General features: G+C 44.3%; 1 long non-coding RNA gene across 3 annotated transcripts; it reads left to right on the forward strand.

Moving 5' to 3' along the window:
• Positions 1-153: 153 nt before the first annotated feature.
• On the forward strand, positions 154-23,564 carry LOC130579642 (uncharacterized). 3 transcript variants are annotated; one of them, XR_008966033.1, is made up of 5 exons: positions 154-5,890; positions 6,206-9,722; positions 12,248-12,396; positions 20,881-21,037; positions 22,933-23,564. It is a non-coding gene; the product is annotated as an uncharacterized LOC130579642 (long non-coding RNA). The 3 variants fall into 3 exon arrangements; XR_008966034.1 differs by lacking the exons at positions 20,881-21,037; positions 22,933-23,564 and adding exons at positions 13,801-13,973; positions 15,183-15,581; XR_008966035.1 differs by lacking the exons at positions 20,881-21,037; positions 22,933-23,564 and adding an exon at positions 15,183-15,581.
• The last annotated feature ends 1,188 nt before the right edge of the window (positions 23,565-24,752 follow it).

A 24,752-nucleotide genomic window follows, 5' to 3' on the forward strand; every position in this document is an offset into this window, starting at 1 on the left:
TGGGTAGTGACAGCAGTGGAGCACAGGGGTTTTGGGCTCTGGAGGGGAGGTTGATGCCCCCAGAGTGGCAGTGGAAGAGAGCTTGAGGGCTTCCCGAGGGGAGCAGAGCTTGGGGTGGGGGCTGGCGAGGGGGTGYCCTGGTGGTGAAGCCCCCCAGCCGGGTTGGGAGTGTGGCTCCCGGGATTTTCACAGCAGGGAAAAGTTCCCCAGAGTTGCATGCAGGTGCTGTTTTCGGGCARGACCTGCCCTTATACCCGCAACTGGTGTCTGGGGCTGCAGTTCCCAGCTTGGGAATGCATCGTGTGCGTGTGGCTGGGGGAGAACGGCGGGGAAATGAGGACAACAGAAATAGTCCGGCTTGGCAGGTGGTGGGGCTTGATAAAATAGAGACCGGTTTGTGGGCAGCTGTACAAAGTGCTGAGTTATTCTTGGGTTCCTTGTGTGCACGCTGAGCTTTCGATACTTTACTGAATATGTTTTCCTCCTCTTAAGACAGTGTAAAATAGCACTGGTGAGGACACCCCCAGAGCTGGGAGTGCTGAGTAAGGAGCTGGTATGCCGAACTTAATAGAATAGGCAAAATCTGTAGTAGTTAAACTTGTCTGGCTTTGCTGCAAACTGTCTGCAGAGCTCTTCATTTGTATAAGAAAGCAAAAAACCTGGCAGGCAGCGTTAGGAGTCCGAGGCGCTGCGAGTTAATGAGCTCTCCTGCGGGAGCCTGATGGCACGCTCATTTCGGACTGGCTTGTCCTTTMAGGGAAAAAACTGCAGAGCAGTGGGCAGCCGAAGGCAATCGGCCGCCGTGTTTTGGTTTGTTGCTTGTTTGGATGTCGGGAGCGTTGGTGTCCCGGGAACCGTGGTGGGCGCTGCCCTGCCAGCTCTCCCTGCTGCAAACAGCTCCTAGGGCTCTGATTCCTTAATCTTGTAGGTGATGCATATTTAAAAAAAATAATAAGAATCTATAAAAAAGGTTTTTTGTGACGAGAAGGAAGAGAACAATAGCGTTATTCAGTATTTAATTATCAGCAGAGATATAAGRCTCTGGCTTACTGCATGGATTTCTCTCGAATTGCTTTCTAGGGCACTCACTGACTGGAGGTTGCTCTTAAGGGGTTACAGTTGTCACGGGGGGAATGTGAAACTTGTAAAAAGCTTGTTTGACAGATGTTGTTGCAAATKACTCAAAACTACTCCAGGTATATCGAGTGGTTTGCAGGTAAATGTCAGTGCCATCACAGTGAGATTGGAGGAGTCGATTGCAGCAACTTCAGCACCTGCTGTGGGCTTTAGAGAGATCTCCAAAAGYTGCAGGCAGGCTCTYGGTGTTCAGGTGTGCAGCACTTTAYTGGCTGTTTCCMGGTGCACTGCCTCTTGATTTCCAGGCTGTAACATGTAGAGGACCCCTGTGAATGAGAAGATACTGTGACTTTTATTTTTATTTTTTCCTTAGGAACTAATAGGTAAATAGGTTTATGAATGGCACTAGATTATCTGTAAATGAAAAGTTGTTGCTGAAAACTGTAATAGTCTGTCAGAYAAATTCTTCCTATCCAAAATCCCACTACCATGGGATGACAATAAGGAATAGGTAGCACCCATTTTCATTGTAAATGCAGGTTGAACTATTTTTTGTATTAACCAACTGGTAATTGCMCTTGCCACATAGTTTCCTTTACTTTTCAGCCCTTGGTTTGCATTCCTCAGCGACGCTTCCCAGTTATTAAACACAATTTTTTGTTATTTAAGTGTATTGCAGAGCTAATGTAGCTAAACACACACAGCAGACAGTTTGTCACACACCTATGCTATTGTCTGTCCTTCCACTCACCTCGGCCCTGCTGCTCTGTGCCTGTTCCAGCAGTGGGACAGGCAGGAAAAAGAGATGTGGAGTCCCCATCTGGATGGTGAAAGTGGCTGAGGACAACAACAGGTTAACACTGGGACAGTTGTATCTTTTTTTCCTACAAAAAAAAGATGTTTTTTGGTGTGACACACCTAAGGCTGTGTGTGGGGTATGTAAAGGATTGGACACTTGTGCYGACTTAAATGCTTGGGAAAAGATTTATAGTCTGAAGGCACAAAGTAGCCTTTCAAATATGTGAACAAGAAGCAGAAAACTTGAAGAGCTCAAAACTAGATTCCTTGCATTCATTCACTTAGTTTATAAAACAAAGAATAACTTCAAGYTGGTTTTTAGTATGTTGTACTAACTGCAGAGTGAACTCTGATCCTGTTAGTGGAAACATCCCACTGACTCCAGCGGGTCTCTATTCCCCCCACCGCCTTCCAGTTTCTTAAAGAAATAAAGTCAATTTTCCAAATGCTGCTCCTCATTTGCAAACAGGTGCATTTGGTGTGTACATGTTCTRGTGAGCAATTGCACATTTCAAATGAATTTGGCAAAGCCAGGAAAGTAATCTTGTCTAAAATCTGCAGTTTCACAGCTTTTGTGCTCAGCGTCTCTCATCCTGTGCCCTTCCTGACTCACAGGAATGCCAGCTGCTYCTCTGCTCCTGTCAGAATCATGGGCTTCTGAACTTTGCCATGTTGCAGCAAGGCTGTGCAAGAAAGACAAAGCCYGTAAGGGAGAATGTAAAGTGCTTTTAATTTTCTAGCACTTGTGCAACTCATGTTTTGGTGGCTCTGTGTATTTTCTGATTGAGTTTGGATGGTATTATTTTAACTAGAGGAACACCCGTGGCATTAATACTGGGGGGAATTTAATCACYCAAATTAAATCCCTACAGCAAAGCCATGCCTCCTGCATGTGGTGCAGGTCGCCCTGCAATTCCCCACCGTCGCTTTGCAGTGGAGAGGGGAGAGCCAAAAAAAAAGACAAATCCAAAAACATAACTAAAATAAGGCGCTGTGTGAGAGCCCTCGGAGGGAGCTGAGGACAAGGGAGCTGTCGGAGGGCAAGCACYGGGGAGCTGAGACGTGCTCGGACAGGCTGTGTCCACCCAGCCGGGTGAGTCAGGCCGGCCCCGCCGCCTCCGGAGCGTCTGTTTGAAGTTGTGCACACAGGACTCAGCAGACAGGCTGCAGCSCTGCTCATCCCTTGTGATACCATCTTAAAGGCAGGAATGAATACATCCCAGCAGCCTGCCTTTTATCTCTCGGGAGGCACTGCGTGGAGCCCTGCAGGCTGGGTAGTATTTCTCTCGGGAGCTGCCTGTCATTTAGGTTCTCCTTGAAGGTTTGGGGTTCTGTGGGGTGCMGCCAGGGTAGGAGATGAAGGATCTCAGGACCGCACCATAAATTTTGTCTTCACCATTGTGAGCCACTCCTGTGGATGCACAGGAGGAACAGAAAGAAAGGGAAAAAATGTTCAGGGAATTCCCATTTCCAGTCTTGGCACTCACATTAAATGCAATGCGTCACATTAAAAAACATGGGCTTACACCCATGCATACTTAAAGTTCCTTTTTTTCAGTCTTGACAGTGCGTTGCAAGGTAATAGCATTTCAAAGTCTACTTGTCTCAGAGGTGTYCCTTGTTTCTCCTCCTTGGCCCTGTGCCTGGCATGAGTTTCCCTCACTGTACCCCTTTGGAAAGCACACAGTGGTCTAATCTCTGCTCCGTCAGGTACACTGTACCTTGGCACACGGGCATCCTGGGATGTTAAACYAGCAAAGCATGTGGATGCTCTTACAGCAGCAAAATTACGTTCTGTAGYTGTTCATCACAGGAAAGTTATCACCCCTCCCTACCCCAGAGCAAAACAAGTTATGCTAGTAAAGCTTCTTTAGCACACCTATGTGGGTCAGGTATCACATCTCTCCGCCGCTCTTTTCCACATATTTATGCAGGCAGGAGCCTAGAGCACAGACCTGCCTCTRGAGCAGATTTTGCTTGCAGCAGCRTGGTGATTATAGAGTTGGGCAGGCCAGCATTTCCAGATGCAACAACATATTTCACTTCCACATATGAAACAGCAGTATTAWAACACCCGATGCACCCTTGAATGACCCATTTGCCTATACTCTCTCCTCCATCAAGAGGGTAGAGACAGAGACAAGTTGGTTCCTYTTGTCACCCTGATAACAGCACCAGCCAGGAATTTTAGAGAGGGGAGAAATTTCCTTCTGAGAGCCAACACTTTTTTTGTACTGTTAAAGAAAATCAATAGTACAGGAAACTTACTCCTTTCAGSAATTTTTTTKTGTGTGTTGGCCTCTGCAAAAGTTGACAGATTTCTTTTGCATTCTGGACCAAGCAGTGTGAGRTTGTTCTTGCCTGTGCTTTAGGTAGCAGTTGGCAGCACCCGGACCTTACCTGCTGGAGCAGTTAAAAATGTCACTGCTCCAAATCATTTGCAGGTCAGCAGTTAAAAATCTATTTTGAATAGGATTAAGAAGACAGAAACACTTCCAGAGGTGGCAATGCTAAGTACTTCAGGCAGCACTCTATGAAAACCTCTGTGGGTTTAGGAGATCTTGGTTGCCTTTCTATATTCACTGYCAAGCATCATGAAATACTTTCTGTCAATCCCTGTACGAGCTGCTGCACAGTTGCACTGACAGTCTAGYGATCAYGTCATGGCTGAAAGCAGCATTTCTGTTTGCCAGGCTGTATTTTAAAATGTAAACATATTTATTTCAAAACCACGTTTATTTCTCAATTGGCAGACTCCTTATTTTCCTGTTGCAGAGCTYGTTCATTTGCATTTGTGTTTGCAAGTGTTCCAACACAGCCTGGTTAAAGACATTTGATGCTAACTAGTCCTTAGTCCTACCCCAGAACTACAGGTGGGAGATAGCTAATTTAAAAATTCTAATAACATAAAAGTCTCTGTAATTCACTCAAAACTAAAAGTAAAATTTTCTGCCATAGTTTTATTCAAAGCTCACTGAATTGAATAGAGAAGAGCTTGTCTAYAGTACTTCTATACTAAGTTTTCATCTTTTTTCCCCCTCTATTTCTATAGCAGGGAGATGGTTATCAGATCCTGAGAAAAGCTAGAAACTAGGCTGTGAAATTTTTTGTAAGTTTCCTAGATTTCTGGGCACCTCAAAATCAAATCAGTATTTTGAAAATATCTTTTGAGTGTGAGGTACATTTTGATACTTCTTCCTTTCTGTCAGAGGCACTTTAATAACAAAAGGCTGATTGTTGGGGGCACAAGGCTGTGTGAAAAGGGCTGACAACTGCTTATGCTCAATAATTTCATCTGATAAAACCATGCAAGAGGGAGTAATGGCACGAGGAGTTCAGTAAAAGAATGTGCAGCTGGTTTTTCTGGCTTTCCAAAATCAGAGTGTGTGCCTGTAATTGGTGCCAGGCAGTTGCTGCCTCCTGATTTCCCTCAGTATTGTGGACTCAGGAGCTGATTCTGCCTTTTTCTTTCAACACCTTTAACCAGTCGGGTGCTGTGGATGTGGCTGTGAGGCCATGGGGCTCTGATTCTGGGGCATGGCTGTTGCTGGACATGAGGTGGACACAGTCTCTCTCCAGGAGCTGCAGTGCAGCTACCAAACTTTGGATTATCCAAGGAATGCACTGTTCAAATTGCTGAAAACAAGGAATTAGGAGTTTCCACCTTGCACAAATCTGGAGCGAAAACCTGCGCCAATGTTCTCAGTGTTTTGCCCAAGGACAGTGTTTATTCCATTCATGCAGCATGATCCTGTTTTTAATGAGCAGGCAGAGTCTTTGGCAGGTAAATGGCACGGTCATGGACAGTATTAGCTACTGTGAAATTGAAATCTGTGCTTGTGTGTCCAATGCAAACAGCAGGGCACACATGGAGTCTAATATTCCCAGAGAAACCAGAGCTGACATTTAACTGCCCCTGGGAAAAGAGGAGGAAATTAATACGGTGGGTATGGGAGACAGAGGCTTGACACAGCAAGAAGAAACAAGAGGCAGAGAAGAGGTGGATGACTGGATGGTGAGTCAGTGATATTTTTGTTGAGTTTATGCATGTGTTTATTTTCTGGGTGTGATATCCAAAYTAAACATTAGATATACCTAAAGAATGGGTACATATACATATTGTTGAGTGTTCCCAGCTACTGGGAYGCCCATGGACACACAAACACCACAAGAAACAGCTCTAAAAGAAACCTATTAAGGGTTCAATGTCAGTTGTTCAGAATTATGACAATTGGAGCAAGCCTATTTCTTGCTTTCTTTGTGCTTATGCCTCATAACCCAGTTTTTAATTATGCTCTAACAGGTTTTTCAAAATTTTTTTTTTCTGCAGGGCACCTGCCTCAGTCAGTGCACACGATGGGCAGAGTAAGCTCTAAGAAGGTAGAAGTGGTTCCTSGTTCAACAAACACCTTATTGTTGCTCAGCCTCAGTGTTGCTTAGGATGCTGYCTGTGGAACTCGTCACGATCACATCTTGAGTGTTTCACACTGTTTATTTGTTTTTTGCCCCTCAGATGTGTATAATTCTCACAGAAAGAAGGTGATAAATCAGCAAAAGCCAAATGCTATGTGTCTGTTGTGGCGTCTTCCACTGGCAATGCCAAGGAGCTGTTTTTCTCAGAGAGCTTAGTGTTAYACATTTCTTGGACTGTTCAGAGCAGATTTCCATTACAGTGGAAGGTTTGTCTCCCCTGCCTCCTGCACTTCAAGCACTAACACAGGAAGCCCTGYGTGTCTACAACACATCCCTCACTTGTGCCAATTCTTTTAGCACGACTTTTATTGGAGCCAAGGTGGACCAAGTGGGCTCCTGAGGCTGATGACAGCCCTGCTCTCTAAAAACAAGCCAATGAGCCATCAGTTCCATACATTCCCCATTCCCCTGAGCTTCTTTCTACAGTGCTGCCTGGCTGCCATGGATGAGATGTGAGGTTGTTCCCAAACCTGCTTCTCTCATCCTCTTAAATATGTAACTCGGCTGCCAAGTCATAGATGTRTACTTGGCAGCCGGCAATAGCAACTGGAAACACAACATACACAATGCAATTGTATAAAAAAATGGAAAGAGATGGCTGGAGAGAGCAGAGCCAGAGGGGAATTTTCAGGCTGTTTGAGATCCTTGCTTACCTATCCATGGATTGATTGTGTTTGCTCTAAAGAGTACTTACAAGAGAAAAGATGCAGTGTTTGGAAGGCTTTGGAAATAAGGGAAGTTAGGGACAGGTTGTTTATGGAAATCTTCTTTCCCCACATTTCATTGTCCATTTGTTCTTCCACATGCTCATGAACACCTGTGTTACTTTCAAGAGTATTTTTCCTAGTTAGAAACTATTGCAAAAATGACTGATGCCATTTTTTAAGAGGTGGAAACACAGGAAATATTCCTTTTGTCTTACTGACCTGACCTGTCTAAAAGTCTTAGATCAGGTATTTTCATCCTTTCAAAGTATTGCAGCAACATTTTCTTAGGTTGTAGCTGACCTGGTCTGCAAGGTGTGATCCTTCCCTTGTCCCCTTTTATTTATCTCCACTGGCCCCTGTCTGACTTCACCATGAACTGATGTAAATTGCTAACTCAATAGAAAGAGTCTCATTTATTTTTGCTGGATGACTACTTTTGACAGTTTAGGGAGCCGCCTTGCTGTGGGGTCAGAGAAGATAAAGAATCAACACAAAGGTGAATGATGGGAAAACTTTGATGATCAAGAATGCTTCTTCCATTAACAATTGGCTGTTAGGCTGGTTTAGCTGTAAGGTGAAACCTCACCCTTGATGGAGACTTGACTTCTATTGGCAAAAAGTGCTTTTGTTTGCACAACTTATCCCTATTTTGGGTGTGATATAAGCAGCACCAATCATACTGACCCACCGGGAAGAATGTGTGAGATTCTCTGCTTGAAAAACCAAATGCTACAAAATATCCCAAAGATTCCAAACCTCAAATTCATGCCCTAAAGTGATCTGTCTTAGTATATGAGAATTATTCCCAGGTGTAGCTTCCAAATCTTGAGCTGATTGATCGCATAAGGACCTAGGTCATGCTACRCACTTGTGACCCGGCAGATACATTTTTAAATCTTGTGAAGCCCAAAGCAAAAGCGAGTTTAACATTGAGAGAGCTGTCACTGCCCAGAACAAAAGGACCAGGACCACCTGCCCTCACTGCTGCCGGATCTGGGAAAATCAGGAAAACCTCTGCAGCTCCTGACTGTCAATGTCACAGTAAGCATGACTGTGAAGATGTTACTGCATGGAAAAATGTTTGTATTAGAATTTCCCTGTTTGGACTAAAATGTTACCCAGGAAAGCTTCCTAGCAGAGCTGGGAAGGAGCAGAGYACATTGGCCATGTGTCCCAGTGCCCAGAGCAGGCTGCAGTGGAGTTTGTGTGCTGGGATCTGCCGTTCCTGGGGTCAGCAGATGGTCACCAGGATACGGCCGTAAGCAGTGTCACCTTATCACCATCACTCCTGACAGTGTCCTGGCAGCTCTGTGCCATCTGTGCTCCTCCCCACCTTTCCCTGCTCCATCCTGTTGCTGCCGTTCCCGTTTCCCTCTGCAGCAGATCCCATGGGAGGGCAGAGATCTGTCCTGCTGCCCCAGCACAGTGGCTGGGGACAGCCATTCGCCATTTACATTAGTGAGAAGCAGCTGAGATGTATTTTGAAGACACAGGAGTGGAATTTTTTGCTTCCTGTGATGTGCTGGTAGGTCTTGCTATGCTGGATTACCACCTTTCCTATTTTTCTTTCATGGTTCATAATCCCTTGTGTGTAACATAAAGGTGYGTGGGCCTTTTCATCCAAGTGTGGTAAAACACGATTCGAAAGCTGAAACTGAAGACTAGAAAAGGCAAGTTGAAAGAACCACTTTTTGTCAAAGGATTAGAGCCATAATTTCCTCATRTTCATCTCTGTGGTCTCACCACTGCATGGGCTGTGGGCTGCTGACTTGAAATTATTCTGTTGTCCCATATCCAGCCTCTACTACTAAATTAGATTGAGTAAGAATTTGTGAGAGCTTTGTGGCTGCCTGGCTGATTGGTACGTGCCAAAAAGTCACAGGAAAGCTTAAAGTTTCACTCGGTTTAAATTTGTAAGCASAGGGATTTCAGCAATAAGAGTCACTTTGCTTTAAAGGTGACCTACAAATAATAGTTAAGGGTTTGGAAGACTCTCTTGTTAATTAAGAAAGGAGTAATAGACCTCATTTATTTCCAGGGGATGTTTTTGTTTGGAATTCTTAAAAATGTATAGATGCTCTAAAATGCTGTTACTAGTACATTTGTCCAGCATCCCCTGAACATTCTATCTGGTGTTTATTTAGAGTTCTCAGAATATAAGGAGCATGGATAATATATTCCATCTTTAAGCAAAGGTTTCCTTTCTCCTGATCCTTAAATTCTCCTRTTACATAAATATTATTAAAAACGCCAAAAGCATTGTGTTGTTTAATGCCTGGTTTCATTTGATTTCTCAGCCTTTACTGATTCACTGGCAATCAAAGAACTGATGTTCTTTAGCAAACTTCCCATTAGTTATTCATAACCTGAAAGACAAAAAAGGATAAATGCACATTTTTCTTTCATTTTTATTTCTTACACTGGCAACCTTTGAGAACTTGTGTTCAAATAATTCACACACAAACAACATCTGGGGGAAAAGCAGACTGAAGAATGATAGAAAGTGCCCCATATGCACAGAATTTGAATTATAATTACTTTGCTGGGCTGAGAATATGAGCATGGATTTATGACATGTACTTTATACATTGTTCCCTTGCAGGAGATAAAACTGACTKGAGGTGTGTGGTACTGGAAAGCTGATACTAACACCGTTGAATATTCAAGGTAAAAGAATGATGTTCAGTTTCAAATTATGCAGCTTTAGGCCTTGATAGATACAGCAGTTCCAAGTAAAATCAGTCTAATATTTTTTTCACCYGAGCATCAACTGCAGGACAAATTCTTACATCCCATTAATGGAGTAAAGGAGAAATACGCATTAACTCCATGTGGCTCTCGAGATAAACTGTAGAGGGACAGCTAAAATGTGTCAGAAATGTGCCCCACTGGGGCAGCAGTGCTGGACAYGAGGGCCAAATGCCACCCCAGGTGTCCACTCCAGGAGGTCACCAGAGTGATGTTTCCTGGTGTTGTGTGTGATTCTGTGCCATGGTGGGCACCGGAGGACTGCAGACCTTTAGGGAAACCACAACTCTGCAGGGGACAAAGAGCATTAAACTCTGCTTGGAATGGCTGTGGCAGGTGTGGATTAGGGCATTWTCAGGCCTTTTRAACCATTAGGGGRAAAAAAACCCAAAAAACTTTAAAACCCCCAAACTATCCCTCCCCCTGCTCTTCTCTCAGGGGCAGGGAACTGGTGGAGGGAGGCAGTGGGTCACTCACACACTGCCCACTGCTCCCTTCCACCCTGCTGGGCATTTTCCAAGCCTTAGTCCTGGTGGAGCCAGGCTGCTGAGCTCTCTCCTGGTCACACAGCTCCAGCAGACAGGTGCCTTTCATGGTCTGTGTCTCAGAAGCTTCAGCCAGCTTCTCCACTGGGCTTGGGAACGCTGCTGACTCTGCCTGGCAGCTCTCCAGGGAGAGGTGCGGGCTCCGTGGTGACCTCTGCCTGATCTTCCCTCAGTGATCCCAAAGAAGAGCTCTGGAATGGAGAAGTGTGCATCTGAAATCTTCCTAAAGCCACTTGAGACCTGCAGGAAGGGATTATGTCACAGGGCATATGGGGCAGGAGGCAGAGCAGGAGGGACCCTCAGAACCCCTTTGTTCTTTGCTTCTGTATTTTTGAAAGCAGCATCTCACGTTGGCCTCACCAAGACCCAGATATTTTCTTAGTGTCAACTAGAGGCCAAAACAGATATATCTTCATGTTCTGGTGTTGACCTCTTCGTACTGCTGTTAATAATTTTAAACCATACTGCTGCATGCTCATACCCTGTATTTCAGCTCCAACCCARCAGCTGAGGAAAAACCTCAAGGAARGAAAAAATGCTCTTTTTCAGGAAATGCGTGTTAAGACATTAAAAGAGGTATTTCAACTCGATGAGCCTAGCTCAAAAAGAAACAAGATCATTTGGGTGGGAATATTTTCACCCATTGTCTGAGGATCATGTCTGAACAAAGCACACGAAGCAGGAAGCCAGCTGTCATTTCAACAGGGTGGATGAGTGGTCTGAACACAAAAACGGAGCCAGACATGCCTGGTGTTGAATGCCAGCTCAGGCACTAGCTGGGTCTGACTTTGGTAAAGTCATTCAGCATCTTTGTTGGTGTTTCCACATCGTTCACAACGAGGTAATAATTCTCATCTGTTCCAAAGAGTATTGTGAGGTAATTAATTCATCTGTGTAAGGCACTTCAAAGATTAAATTATTATTATTGTTATTAATTTTATAAATTCATAACATGGTATAGCTAACTTTTATCCATTACTTAAACCTCTTTGATCTAAATAACACAGTTGCAATTTATTATATTAGCAACTAAAAGAGCAACTTCAGACGCAACCTTAGAGGTGAAATGTCCTGTTTCTCTCAACATCCCCAGCCTGGTTTGTAGGTCTAATAGTTGAAAGTTAGTTCAGGATGCCTGCCAAGCACATTTCACTGCCTGTCCCTTTGAAACTGAGTGCAATGAAGAGAGCATGTACCAGGCAGACAAAATTCTCAGACTGGAATTAGCATCATGTCCTTGAATGTTATGTTTGGTCAACCACCAGCATCTTCCAGGATTGCAGTGCCACGCTCCCTGAGAGAGGGCTGGCTGACCAAGGCTGTCCAAGTGGGTACAACATGACTCGGTGACGTTGGATGATGTCAAACGTGAGCAATTGCTGGTGTTTCACATCAGCAGGGCATTGCCTCTACAAGTTAGAAAGCTGTTTCTGCTGACACTAGCAACGCTGAGTTTATTTCGAGAATTTTATGTGTGTAGCTGGATATGGAGGGACCTCACTTCGGATTGAGAAGCAGAATAGGAGATATGAGAATGATTTAAAATCCCTCATCTGCGAGGTTCAGTGGGAAGCAATATCAAATTCATGTTATCCTGAACACATGCAAAGAAATAATTCCATCACCTGTTTAAAWGCTTTCTGTTCTGTTGCCTAAAGGAAGGTGAAGTGCAGAAAAAATGTTTCTTGGAAATAGGTCTGGTAATAYCCAGTTCAGTCCACTCTCCAGCATGTTTATTCGACTGTCAGTAATTCTCTAAAACCCTTCWAAGTGYCRGTGTGGGGTGGAGTGCTTGCTACAAACAGGTCTCAGCCATTCTGATCATATTTGGTATAATGCAGCCCTTGAGCAGAGACTTTGTTCTTCCTCATAATGCTCTGGTGSTGTCTCTATCTGCAGATCTGCAAACTTCACAGTGACCATTCCACCTTCTACTTAGGAATGAGAAATTAGATGAGTTCCTCACAGCCCTGCTCTTCCACCTACCTTTTCACCTGGGAAAGATTGCCCTGGAATGACCTGGAAAAGGAATGCAGATCCTTGATTTTGTGAGTACATGAGGGGTATAAGTACACAGAGCTTGCCTCAGCAAATCTGGAATCATAGATCAGACTTTTGGGTCAGAATCAGTGGGATTCTGCTTTTGAGCAGGTACTACTTGCTGTATCGGGATATATGGGATTCTACAGAGAAAGACCCCATTTATGTCCCCATCTCCCTGTCCTCCATGCTCTCCAGGACATAGGCTCCTCTGGCTATGGAGAGGCAGATTTTCTGGCAGGGTTTGATCCCAGCCCTTCCCTGAGTGKTGAATGCTGCTGTCCACGTGTCACAGCACCACCACAATCTCCTGTTCAAGAGGGTGGCTGCAATGGGGCCACCAAATAATTTGGGTCCTCAAGGCAATGCTGCAATTTGAAGAAATCATTTCTGCTACCACTGATGTTAAATCTATGTGAGTCCCCTGGACCAAATGATCATCCCTTAATGCCTTTCCCAGGAATAAAATTAGCATTCARCCATTTCTGCCTGCAAAACAGAGCAGCAAATAGTCACAACTCAGTCTGCTGGGTGTTAATTTGTGCTGTGGGTGACATTGCTTTAAGACTTCATTTCTAAATACTTTGCAAAGCAGGTTCTGATGACTCTTAGGTGCTAGAAACATGTTACAGCATGAGGAATAAGTGCTAGGAAAGCAGTTCCCAAGTCAGGGTGTGTGACCACATTTGCTGCCTTGCAGAGTGGAAGTGGGGATGCCAGGGGAGCAGATCAGGAGCTGCTGTGTTGGAGGGTTGTGTGCCTTGGGAGAAAGCACTGCAGAATTACAAGCCATGATTTTAACAAACTTYTGTGATTTTCTGGAGTCTGTAATAATTTCTGGAATTGATTCACCATTTTCTTAAAACATTTAATGATTGCTTGCTTCACAGTTCATGAAGCTTTGCTATAAAGATGTGCAGATTTATGTGGATTGAAGAATAAAGTGTTGGAGGTTTAGTTTCTCTAAGGAATTGATTAGTTCTACATCCATAAATTTACAGGTGTTTCTTTCATTGCTCAAGGGAAAATTTATAAATAAAGAAAACCATCAGCATAGTTCAGAACACAAAGGTGATAGCTGAAGTGCTCTGGGCTGCAGTTCACAGAATAATTCCCTCACCCTCAGCTGGTGGAGGACAAGGAGGCCACGCCATGGGTCGTGACACCTCACCATATCATTGGGTGATGTGGTAAATGCAACAGCAGACTGAAACACAGGGGAGTTCGAACTTTTTGCAATGTAGGGTTGTATTTCCTGGATCAAGGGACCTCTGGTTAGTAGGGATCAGCTTTAAGCTAGTGGATAAACCCTGCCAGATGAGACTTTTCAGTGCATTGTGCCATGCAGTGCTCCCAAAGTGATCCCTGCTTATTGGTGGGAAACATACACTGACTGTCCTTTTCYACAATAGGGCTTTATTTAGATTCATTACCATCCCTGAAGGGAAGTGCTGGCTTGTCAGGATYATCTGAATGGAGTGTTAGGAGAAGATTAAAGAAGAGGCACTTACCATGCAGAAGCAGGAATTCAGGATATTGATCTACTGAAGTATAAATAGATGTCAGGAAAATGAAATTACAAAAGGTCATTTTAAGTCCTATTTAATGTTGAAGTTCAACCTTAATTGTTGTAGTGCTTTAGCTGAATTGGAGAAGCAGAGAGATGTTAGTTATAATGTGAAGAGTTCTCTGGTATTGCATCTTCTTTCCTTGTTCAAGACCTCCCATTTCTTGTTATCCACATGGTATAATTATTTCAAATCAATTGTATCAAGGACTGTCTTTCCCCTCCTGTGGTGTAAAATTCTGGAATGGTCTTCCACTGGGAAGTAGTGGGGACAGGCAAGAAAACTGCTGTGCTTCTGAAGATGGAGTTGTGAGGGCTTGTGAAAGGGATTTCGTAACGACAGAACAGAATCAGAAAATTACACTTGTGATAAGAATCCTTGGGTTTGTGATATGCTGATGTATTTGGGCAAATGTGAACAACGATTGCGTAGCCATTTGTTTTCCTGCATCTATCCCACATAAATCCCATGCTCAGGGCTGCTGCTAGTGACCTGCTCAGGAAGAAAACTCCACCTTCTCCCTCCCAAGATATAATTTAGTTTCAGAGGCTCTTTTGCTTTCCTGTGTAGTGCTGGCAACGTGCCACAAGGAGAGACAGACCCGAGGCAAGACATGCCAGTGCCATTTCGAGTTTCTCGTTAGCGATGCCTGTAATTTGCTCCCAGTTAAACCCACAGACAGATTACTGGGAGACAGGGCTTGGGGACCCACCTAGCCCTTTGTCAGCCTCATGTGCCATAAGACAGGCATATCCAACGCTGTGCAGTCCTCCAGCAGCTCTCCTTGCAGACCCGGTGTGATAACTTAACCACACCAAAAACAAAGCTGGTAATTCCTGCTCCTTGCTGGTGTGTTTGGGGGTTCCTGCCATTTGGGCTGCCTGTTTGAGAGACTTAGCTCATCTGTTGGGTCTAATTTTGTCCATAATGAGCCAGACCTGATGGTCTGAAGAGCTCCTTAGCTGCCCTGAACCTAAACCACTGATACCTGTAGAAGCATCAGTGTCCACAGCTCCTCAGGGGAGCACCTAAGACCACCAAGGCTTCAGAATTCATTGTTTCTGTGCATTAAACTGTCTTTTGAAATTAAAGTATTGGAAGGGGTTGCTATCAGAGAAAGGATAGATCTGGACACCTTTCTTTTCTTGTGACTTTGCCTTTTGTTGATGCCCTGCTGATTCTTTTTAAATCCAGCCTGAGGCTTTGATGTTTTTTTTTTTTCCTAGATTCAGGAAGATCTTGTAAACTAACTTCAATAACAACCAACCATYTTTCCAAAGCAGTGAGCATGAGGCACTTCCCCACTGGAGACAGCTTGGGAGGATTCATCTGTGAAATATGTGACTCTCAGAACAAAAACTCACCAGCGGTGGATGAGACATGAATGGAACAAGGSCTATTATTTCTGTCCTGCATTTTATTTCTCCTTTAGTTTCTGGTTCTGCTTCCAACCCTTTCATGTCTTTTGGGGGAAATCTGCTGAATTTTATTAGCAATTATCCTTGAGAAGCCTGGAGTAATTGTTCTAATTTATTAAGGAAGGGTTGGGTAGGAAGCCTGAGAGCTGGAGCCCATCAAGGAAGGGCAGATAAAACCARCTCTCCTGCGTGTGAGAAGAGGCTGGCAGCTTTTAGGCCAGCAGCTAAACGTTCCCAGGAAACGGCAGACAGTCGTGTGGATTACAGGGGAAGCAGAGGAAATAGAAAACCCTTTGGTTTGGAATTTCCTTAGTGTTTGATCTGAATTGGTTTAAAATACAGGCTGGCGGTGTCAGCYGTCCCTGTTTCGAGGCGGTCCCAAAAGCGCTTTGTGGGCCTTTTTGAAGAGCAGTAAGTGGTGACTCTGGGAGAGCCAGACCCACAGCTCCAGGCTGCYGGTGACAAAGCCACCCTTGGGGATCCCTGCCCCCAGGGCTTTCTGCTGCCTTCAGGAAGGGCTTGTAAGCTCTGCAGGATCAAAGACAGCAGCCTGATGGGCTGTGGGCATGCAGCTTACACATTGTGTGGGGTAAGAAAGATGTTCTGGGCTCAAGCCCCAGCCCCTGTGGCCAAACCAGCACTGCCCAGCTGCTCTGGAAGCATCTGAACCCTGCAGAGGGATCCCTTCATGGTGGTGTCAGGCAGAATGTTGGTTTGGGTGCCTAAAATCCACACTGACTTCTCAGAAGCAGTCACCCTTTTTGCATCCCTACAGTCCAGAGCCCCTTCCCTGAAATAATTTTTGCCTTTTTGCTTTAAAAAGGACTATGGTATTTTTAGGGAAGGTGTGCTGGTGAAGTTAGGGATGTCCAGGTGCCAACATGGATTTTATCCTCATCCTTGGACAAGGCATGGCACAGCAGCACCCCATGCCCAACCCTTGTGGGGACTCTGGCTGTGTCAGGCAGCCCAGGGTCAAGTGTCTGTTGTGTGACACGAGTGGATGCCCAGGATAATAAAYGTCTTGTGAGCCAAGGAGTCACAGAGAAGGGGCCATGAGACAGAGAAGTGTCCTGATCTTTCTGCAGCTCTATTTTATCATATAATCAACTCCCAAAGTGTTTCTGGTGACCTGCTGACAACTGATTTGGGCACAAAGAATTGTAGCAGAGCTCTGGCTACCAGACTGGAAAGCTCTTGCCCTGGTATGCAGAAGCGTTGCTGAATACATGGAGCAGAAAACTTTAATGGGCTCAACATGAAGGTCAGCAGGGCAAAAATCAGTGCAGCCCTGAATCTTACCCCTGCCACTTCCACTTAATCTTGAAAGCAAATCACTGGGTGCCTGCTGGTTGCCATTTATGCTTGCATAAATCTTCTCTGATGCCAAGTCTGAGAGAGTGTAAAGACAAGTCCAGCAAGGGAGGGAGACTATGAACCTGAAGTGCAGCAAGTGCAGRGAGTTGAGGTAAGAAGAGGTTGTGCTTGGGTGTCAGGAGTGTAGGATCCCCCTCTGAGCGGGGAAGGTGGTGCTTGGCTATTTCAGAGTGGTGACCAACCATTCTTCAGAAGTGACGGTCAGCTGTGGGCTGACATGGGAGACAATCTGGTAGTGAGATTTAAAAAAGAACCTGAAGAAGGTAGGAGAAGATGAGAGAGTGCTTGAAAAGGGAGAGAAACTTAGGGAATGATGAAGACAGGAAAAAAAGGGGATTTTGAACAGGTGGTGAGGATGGTGTGGTTTAACCCTGGCCAGCAACTCAGCACCACACAAAAAAAAAAAAAAAGGTTAATGGAAGGAAAAAGTAATGACAGAGAGCTCGTACACTGTGCKGGTGCTAGGCATTCTTTCCTCCTCTTTCCTTTGTGTGCATGTCCTCACACAATGTTTCTTTTCCCTGGCSATACAAAGGAGCCGTCCCCACACAGAACTCCAGTTCCTTGGGATCCTCTCGGAGCAGTTTCATGAAAACTTTCAGTCAGTTGGTGTGACACTGCTGCCTGCTCCCCAGAGGAGTCACAAACATGCCCCTGCCTTTCTGCAACACAGCTCCAGGCAACCTTGCTCCTGGCTGGGGTGGGGGAACCTGGGTTTCCTTGTAATCAGGAGGAAAACATAACCCCTGAAATGATGGAGTCAAAGGGGAACTGAAATTGCTGTCCCAAAAGGGCTTCCATTTTACTGTGTCCCATAGTGACACATCATTTCTTCACCAGGCCACTCTGGGAACAGCCTTCTCTGCCAAATTCTCGGTCCCAAATCCTGCTGAGCAGAGCCAACCTTCTCTTTGGTTGGACAGGGAGGGTCATGACAGTATTTCATTGCTTGTTGGTTGGCTCTAATGTCTGTGCTTATGAGAGTCAGTTGGAGGAACTCATTGCAGTAACTTGGATTCAAGGGATGGATGCAGYTGGATAAAGCAGTCAGTTATCTCTGCTGCCTCCTCAGCCCCTCAGATTGTCTGCTGAATGGGAATGACTGAGACAAGAGAGAGATTTGGTGGTGAAACACCACCAGCRTGAGGGCGAGACTGAGTTCTTTATATTCCATTGAGTGAGGGTTGGAGGCTGGGTTGGGCTGGGGTGTTGGTGTCCAGGCTGTGCCAACACAAAGCTGTAAAAGAGCCGTGTCCTGAAGCCTTCACAAAGGAAGGCAGGGGAAGAGAGGGCTCGCTGAGTTACTCATGGCAGGGTGGCTGACTGCAGCTGCCTCAGAGCTGGGCTAATGCTGAGCCTGTTATAATATAGGACACTTCCCATACCATGCTGCAATTACATAAACATAATCTTTTCCAGGCTGACTCATTCCAGCCTTAAATGTTATCTGGATCCTCCCAGACCATTATATGAACAGCCAAATACAAGAGCTAAAGGACAGAACTAGTTAACACTCTTAATTATAAGATGGTTAGGAATTTTTTGAGCATGCAAGGGTTTGGTTGAAATGGAAACTGTAGGGAAGGTTACTTTTTATGAGTTATTTTTTTTTAGCATGAAAAATGTTTATATTAAAAAGCTGAGAAACTGTTGGTGGTGTATCACCCCCAGTTTTACTGTATTTACTTCTAATCCAGTGATGGGTTCATGGTGGTGTTGAAGCTGTTGCTTTTCATTCCAATTCACCATAGCAACATTTTAATGAAATCTTATACTATGTTGGCAAAGTGCTTTCTCTGCCAGATCTGCCAAATGTCTWTGTGCTCATATGAAACAAATGATGTTTCGTGAAGGTGTTTTCTCTGAAATTGTAAAAAGGTATGCTTAGGTGGAGACCATCTTCAGCTTAAACATTTACATGGTTTGTAAAATGCAGCATTAAAATCCTGTCTTGACACTATTCCAGACTGGAATTTGAGAGTTCCTCCAGACCTGTGATTTGTATATGTTAGCATTAGTCCTTTTGTGCCTCCAATGCTAAGGAAGGAATAGGTGTGTCTGGCTTTCTCCTTTTAAGTTACAAGGATTGTGCAACCTTTCTGCAGTGCCAGTTTCCTTATGGGCATTTGTCACGATGGGAAAAATACAGAGTGTTCCCGAAGCTGCAGCAGTGGGGCAAACAGGGCTGTGCTATCCTCCTCCTTTATGCATGAACTCACCCTGTCCCCTTCACAGCTCTGAGAAATCAATATTGCTACGCCAATTCTGTAATAAATATTACTCTGTTACTGGAAGCCATGATGCTTTTTGCTCACTCTTTCGAATTTCTTACAAGTCCTGTCCTGACGCTTGTTGCTCCAGGATGTTTTCCTGACCCTTTTCTGTATTTTTCTAATTAGCAACTGTGCCCTAGACATGGGAGGTGCCTCCTAGTTCAATACTTATTTTAGGAAACTTTGCTTCACTCCAGTCTTTTGGCTTAGTACTTCACCTCAGGGAAGAAAGCACTGGGAGAAAGAAGGGTGAAGACCCCTGGCCTTCTTTGTTGCTAATTATTAGTGCTATTTTCTGTTCCTGGCTTTTACATCATTTTCTCTGCTAAACTAGGAACTTATTTCCCAGACACCACATGAGCTGAATAATGTTMAAAGGTGAATCTGGGTTTCCTATTTAGATTTAAAAACCTGGGGTCACTTTAGGTTTCTCTTCTCTGGTACTCTGCAGACAGAATGCTGTGCTTTACCATAAGGAACCAAAATAATTGGAGTTGTTTTGGGAGTTTTCTTTGGCAAAAGGCCATACYGTGCATGCAGAGTCAGGCCTCTTTTCCCTTATGTGAAATATCAGCAGGATTGTGGCTGGTGGGAGCCAGGCATGGAGATTCATGGTCTTCTTGATCAAAAAAATCAGTAAATCAAAGTCCAAGGATGGTAAAAAGAGCTCAAGGGCTGGAAAGTATTATTCTCATGCACTGCTCTGCATTGATATTTCTGGGTTGATGGCAGCTGGGGATCCTCTSAAGGTGTGGACCGCTTGATGTTCTCAGGAAGATAAGGGACACATCAGGAGYTGGTGGGTTGATGTGCAGACAGGCTTTCCTGGGYATCTGGCAGGACCAAGCCAGATCCRAGGGATCTGTAGGCCAGCAGGGAAAATGTKCTTGCATTTCCACGAGGGTGAGTTGTGCCATCTCCAGGAGAGCTGAGTGGCTGCTGGGATGTGTGCATCACCCTTTGCTCAATGGCCAGGTCCATGATGGACCGTCATTTGGCTTTGTGTGATCATCCTGGGCTCAAGTGGGTGGTGGGAACATCTCTCAGGCTTCCATTGGGCRAATTGCTGCTTCAACAAAGGCTCTTTTTCGTTCTTGGGCATGTTTTACATTTCTTCTGGGAGATGCATCAGGCACCTCCTTCCTGGTTTTCAAGTTTATTGTCTCAGCACTGTCCTGGCTTTGTGCCCCCAGYAACTCTGCTTGTTGCTCTTCCAGTGATGTCAGGATGGGTTTTTTTACTGACTTCAGTGGGAACTGGGTTAGATCAGCACTGACCACTTTTGAGGGGCCCACGCAGAGAGCTCAGTCTAGATAGCACAGCAGGGGAGCCTCGCCTGCTCATCACAACCAGCTTTGTTCTCTGTCAGATTTAATTAACTCAGCCATACAACATTTTGCATTTTCTTCTTCTGAGGCAATGCAGAAGTCCCTTCTTTCTCTTGGACAGTGGGTCTCCGCGTGCTGTTAATGAGGATCCACCGGCAACAACTTTATTGCCCTGGTGGAAWGCCAGCTTGGCATAGCCCCATGAGTCACATTCAATGCTCTGTTCAGAGAACTGAAAGGACGACTGCTGCTATTAATTTTGTGCTCTTGTTTGCTGCCTTAGGAGAAAAACATCATTGCACAAAGATCGGGGCTTCTTTGAGGGAAGAAAGTCACAAAGATAAACGGAGAGTGTGGCTGAGTGCCAGCCCAGAGCGTGTCCCTCCCTTGCCCATACACCCAAATTCTCCTTTCCTTTATCRGTTCACCCAGTAGCTTATTTGTAGGGCAGAGTGCATAGAATGAAATTTTACCTGTGGGGCCTCATTRTCCCTGTAAAATATCACCTCTTTGTTCTTTGCTCTTCAGCCCAAACCTTTTCCCCTYGGAACCCTGAGCCTGGGGAGTTTCAGTCCCTTGGTGCCTCTTGGACTCCAGGCTGTTCCCACCACAGCCCGAGATCCCTCTGGGAATTCTGCTCTGTAGATTTGCTCTCATCATTGGCCTCACAGTTTCATCTCTGTAGGTAAGAAATTTTACAGTCTTTCATTTCTACTGCCCTTGGTGACATTGGTAGATGCCAGTAAGCTCCCGTGGTCTGACACAAACAGCTCATCAGCCATTTGTAAGACTCATCATACAGCAGGACTTCAGCAGATCAATACAGAACGTCTGGGCCCAAATTATGCCTTGCACTTATAAACTGGGAGCCTTTTCCTTGAAAGAGGGGAACTGTGGATTCAGTTCCAAGGATCCCCAGCAGCCCCAGTGATGACATCTTCTCAAGAACAGACTTGGCAGAGATCTGATTTATTGGGAGTTGATTCAGCTTCTGCCAGGGATGACAAATGTTAGATAGTAGTGAAAAGCCAGATTTTGTTTTTTTTAATCAGCAAGCAGAGRTGTGGAGGTGAGATGCAATGAGCTGGTATTTGGTAGTGGTATTTTCTGTGATCATAATGCTGTCATTCAGGGTGGGGATCATCTCGCCCACCTGCAGCTGCCCAAACACTGTCTGTCCAGTCAGACCATGGCTGTGGAATAAAGCTCAGGCAAAGGGTGAATTGTTACCCTTGAGATAGATCTGTGTGATAGGAACCCACACTGAGTGATTTATCCCATCAGTCTCTTTCCACTGATTATTGAGGGAAACTGGGCGGTGATCTCAGATTAGAGACAAACCAAGACTAAGCCAAACTGGTCAGAGTTGAGCAAGTTGAAATCCATCTCAGCTCACTCTGTTTCTAGCCTTGTCTGCATACCTTAAAAAAACAGTGCTTTCAAATCTTCACTGGTCCATGCGTGGATTTGGTAGCACTATGAGGAATAAAAACACCGAAATATTTCTCACTGGGAGAGAGGCCACTGGACCAAGGATTTGGTCTGCACAGGAGGAWCAGGAGTGTGGGTTCTGAGAGGCTTGAGAGAGCCTGAAGCTTGCAGATGGTTATCTGATGGCAAAGTATTTACTTCCCATTGTAGTGCTTTGTTAAAAATCGTAAGGTTTCTGAAGAAAGGAAATATGCATTAACATAAACTTGAGCAGAAATTAATCAAAACTTCTGAAAAATCAAAATGGGATTTAMTTCCTTGCTCATGATTCATTCCAGCTTCTTCAGTCTTCTTGACTTCTACTTTTTAATACTGTTCTGATCAGACATTACTGATATACTTTATTCCAAAAAAGTAATTTTGTTACTGCATTGTACTTRAAATATGAAWTTTTGATGRTAATAGAAATAGAACCTCTTCTCCYGATTCAKGATAAAYACAAAATMTTTCAAACCTGGATATGCCATAGGAGAGGARTTCCATTTCCCATCCAGCCGTGGTTAACAGCAGTATCACTGCAGTATTTTTAAATGTAATAACTCATGCAAACAGGATCACTGCAAATCAGCTTTGCTCTGTTGAAGTGTATGGAAAGCTCCWTTTAAGACTTAAATCTTCTTTTGCCTGTAAATGAGAATTTCAGAATTGCCTCCATGAATGCTACAGCATTGCACATGCAAAATCCTCGGACATGCCTACAGCACATGACCAGCGAGTCTGGTATTTCTTGAGAGTGTGAAATTTGCTGCAAACGCACACATAATTGTTTTGTGCATGCTCYGGGTGCATCCCGAGCATCTTGGCTTTATGCATTATGCACAGAGTCATGTAATTGGTATGTAAAAGAACCAAACTCTCAGGGAGMTTCACTGGGATGCCTGCAATCCATGCTGTGTGCATGCTCACTCCAGACAGGAACATGATGGGTTTTCATGGTGCTGAGGGTACAAGCACAGCTATTTGTTTTCCCCTGGGGCAGAGCAGACATTCTCTGCTAAAGGAGACAAGGTTGTTTGCTGCTTTACCTGGGAAACATTACCAACCTGTACCCCTTTCTGCTGTTTTTCTTTGCTTCATTGTGTCAAACAGGGCGGGCTTCACTGGAGCTCATTTTAGTGAGTTAAAATCCTGGATGAGCACACCCGAAGRGACAACGGAGGAGAGAAGGAAGAAGAAGAACAAGAATGAATAAGGAGTGGTTTCTCTATCATGACCTCAGTTTTCCACCCAAAGGAAGGCTGAGCAGTTGGAGCTCTGTGCTCTGAAGAGCAATGGCAGAAGGTGACTGCAGTCAGAGCAACTCACAGCAGCAGAGTCCGTGTTGAGTGGTTTCACTTTGCTCAGTAAATCACTTTGAARTTGCAGCTTAGGATGCCCAACTGCTTTGTCAGAGCTGGGGGAGTTTGACACACAAGGGACTGGGCTGGGTGACCGGAGACCTGGGCTGTAATTCATGGTCCTTCATCTTAATGCCTTTGCTGGGCCGTTTCTGAGAAGATTATTTTCCTGGCTGATTTTGAGAAGTGCTTGGACGCCTGCAGATGAATGTGATTAATGATTTCAATGTCAATCYTGTTTTTGTAAAGAGCAAAACAACCAGAAGACATGATTTTCTACAGCCAAAAAATTGGTGACATTTTCCTTTTGAAGGAAGCTACTCTGGATTTTCTAATAAATTGTGTGTGCTTTTTTTTTTTTTATTTTTATTTCCATAATCTCCTTTTTTTTTTTTCTTGGATAGAATTAGCTGAATTAACCTTATTTATGACTATTTTACGTATAAAACTATTTGTACCAGCTAATGTTAGTGTGGAAATTTAGGATGAAATCCTGACTTGGCCATAGCCATTAAGAATAAAATGGATGGAAATAATGGATGATTACAGGGTGGAAGAAAATCAGAAGTGTAATATTTCACCATTGCTAAGAAGAGAAATATGACATGCTAGTGCCAATTTGGAAGTTTTTAATAAAAATATAATGATGCTGGATAAGTATGTTACCCTTGCACTATCTGGTTCAGTTTTTAAAAGGATGAAAGATGAAAAATGTACTTCTTATGGAGTAACCAACAGYCCAGGGACCAGATCACTTCTGTGGGCTGGCCCTGCACTGCCTTACTGRGACAGACACTTGCAGTGCAGGTTCACAGCTAATATTTAGTCTCCTCACTTAGACTGGCACATGTGATATTAATGCCTAAATAGCATTGTGGCCTAGGCTTGTTTTCCATGTGTCAGGTGAGCCCTTTTGCCATTGGATGAGGCTGTTGTGGCCTGCAGCTTCTCTCTAAGCTTTTCATTAGACATCCGTTCTGGTACACAGCACAAATATTTAAATATAACCTCTCAGAAATTTCAGGGGATGGAAACCTTCTCCCAGAGAAGAATAAATATAAAAGATATTTAGAACTGTGTTTGRCTTCTGCATCTTCCTCATACACATGATGGTATACTCTTTATTCTTTGAACAACCTGGTCTAGTGCAAAGTATCCTTGTCCTTGGCAGGGGAGCTGGAAATAGATGATCTTTAGGTCTCTTGCAACTCAGACTGTTCTGTGATTCTATTAAAAATTAACATTTCTAGGTTATATCTTCATTTTGGAAGTTTTTCATCAAAATATATCAGTGCTGGATAAGAATGATACAATTTATTTTTTTTACCCTTACAATATCCGGTTCAGTTTTTAAAAGGATAAAAATTTGCAGCACAATTATGATGGGAAATGTACTTCTTCTGGAGTAACCAGCAGTCCAGGGACGGTATCACTTCTGTGGGATGGCCCTGCACAGACAGGTTTGTGATCATATGGTCTGGAAAACAGTGATGAGACCTTGAGATGGTCCTTTAGCTGCAGTTTTTTTGAGACCCTTTCTGGGTCAAAGCACATGTGAGTGGCTTTCCCAGC

This window comes from Malurus melanocephalus, unplaced genomic scaffold (genome assembly GCF_030028575.1).
Source record: "Malurus melanocephalus ecotype Western Australia unplaced genomic scaffold, MMel_1.1 scaffold_283, whole genome shotgun sequence".
Lineage (NCBI taxonomy): Eukaryota > Metazoa > Chordata > Aves > Passeriformes > Maluridae > Malurus > Malurus melanocephalus.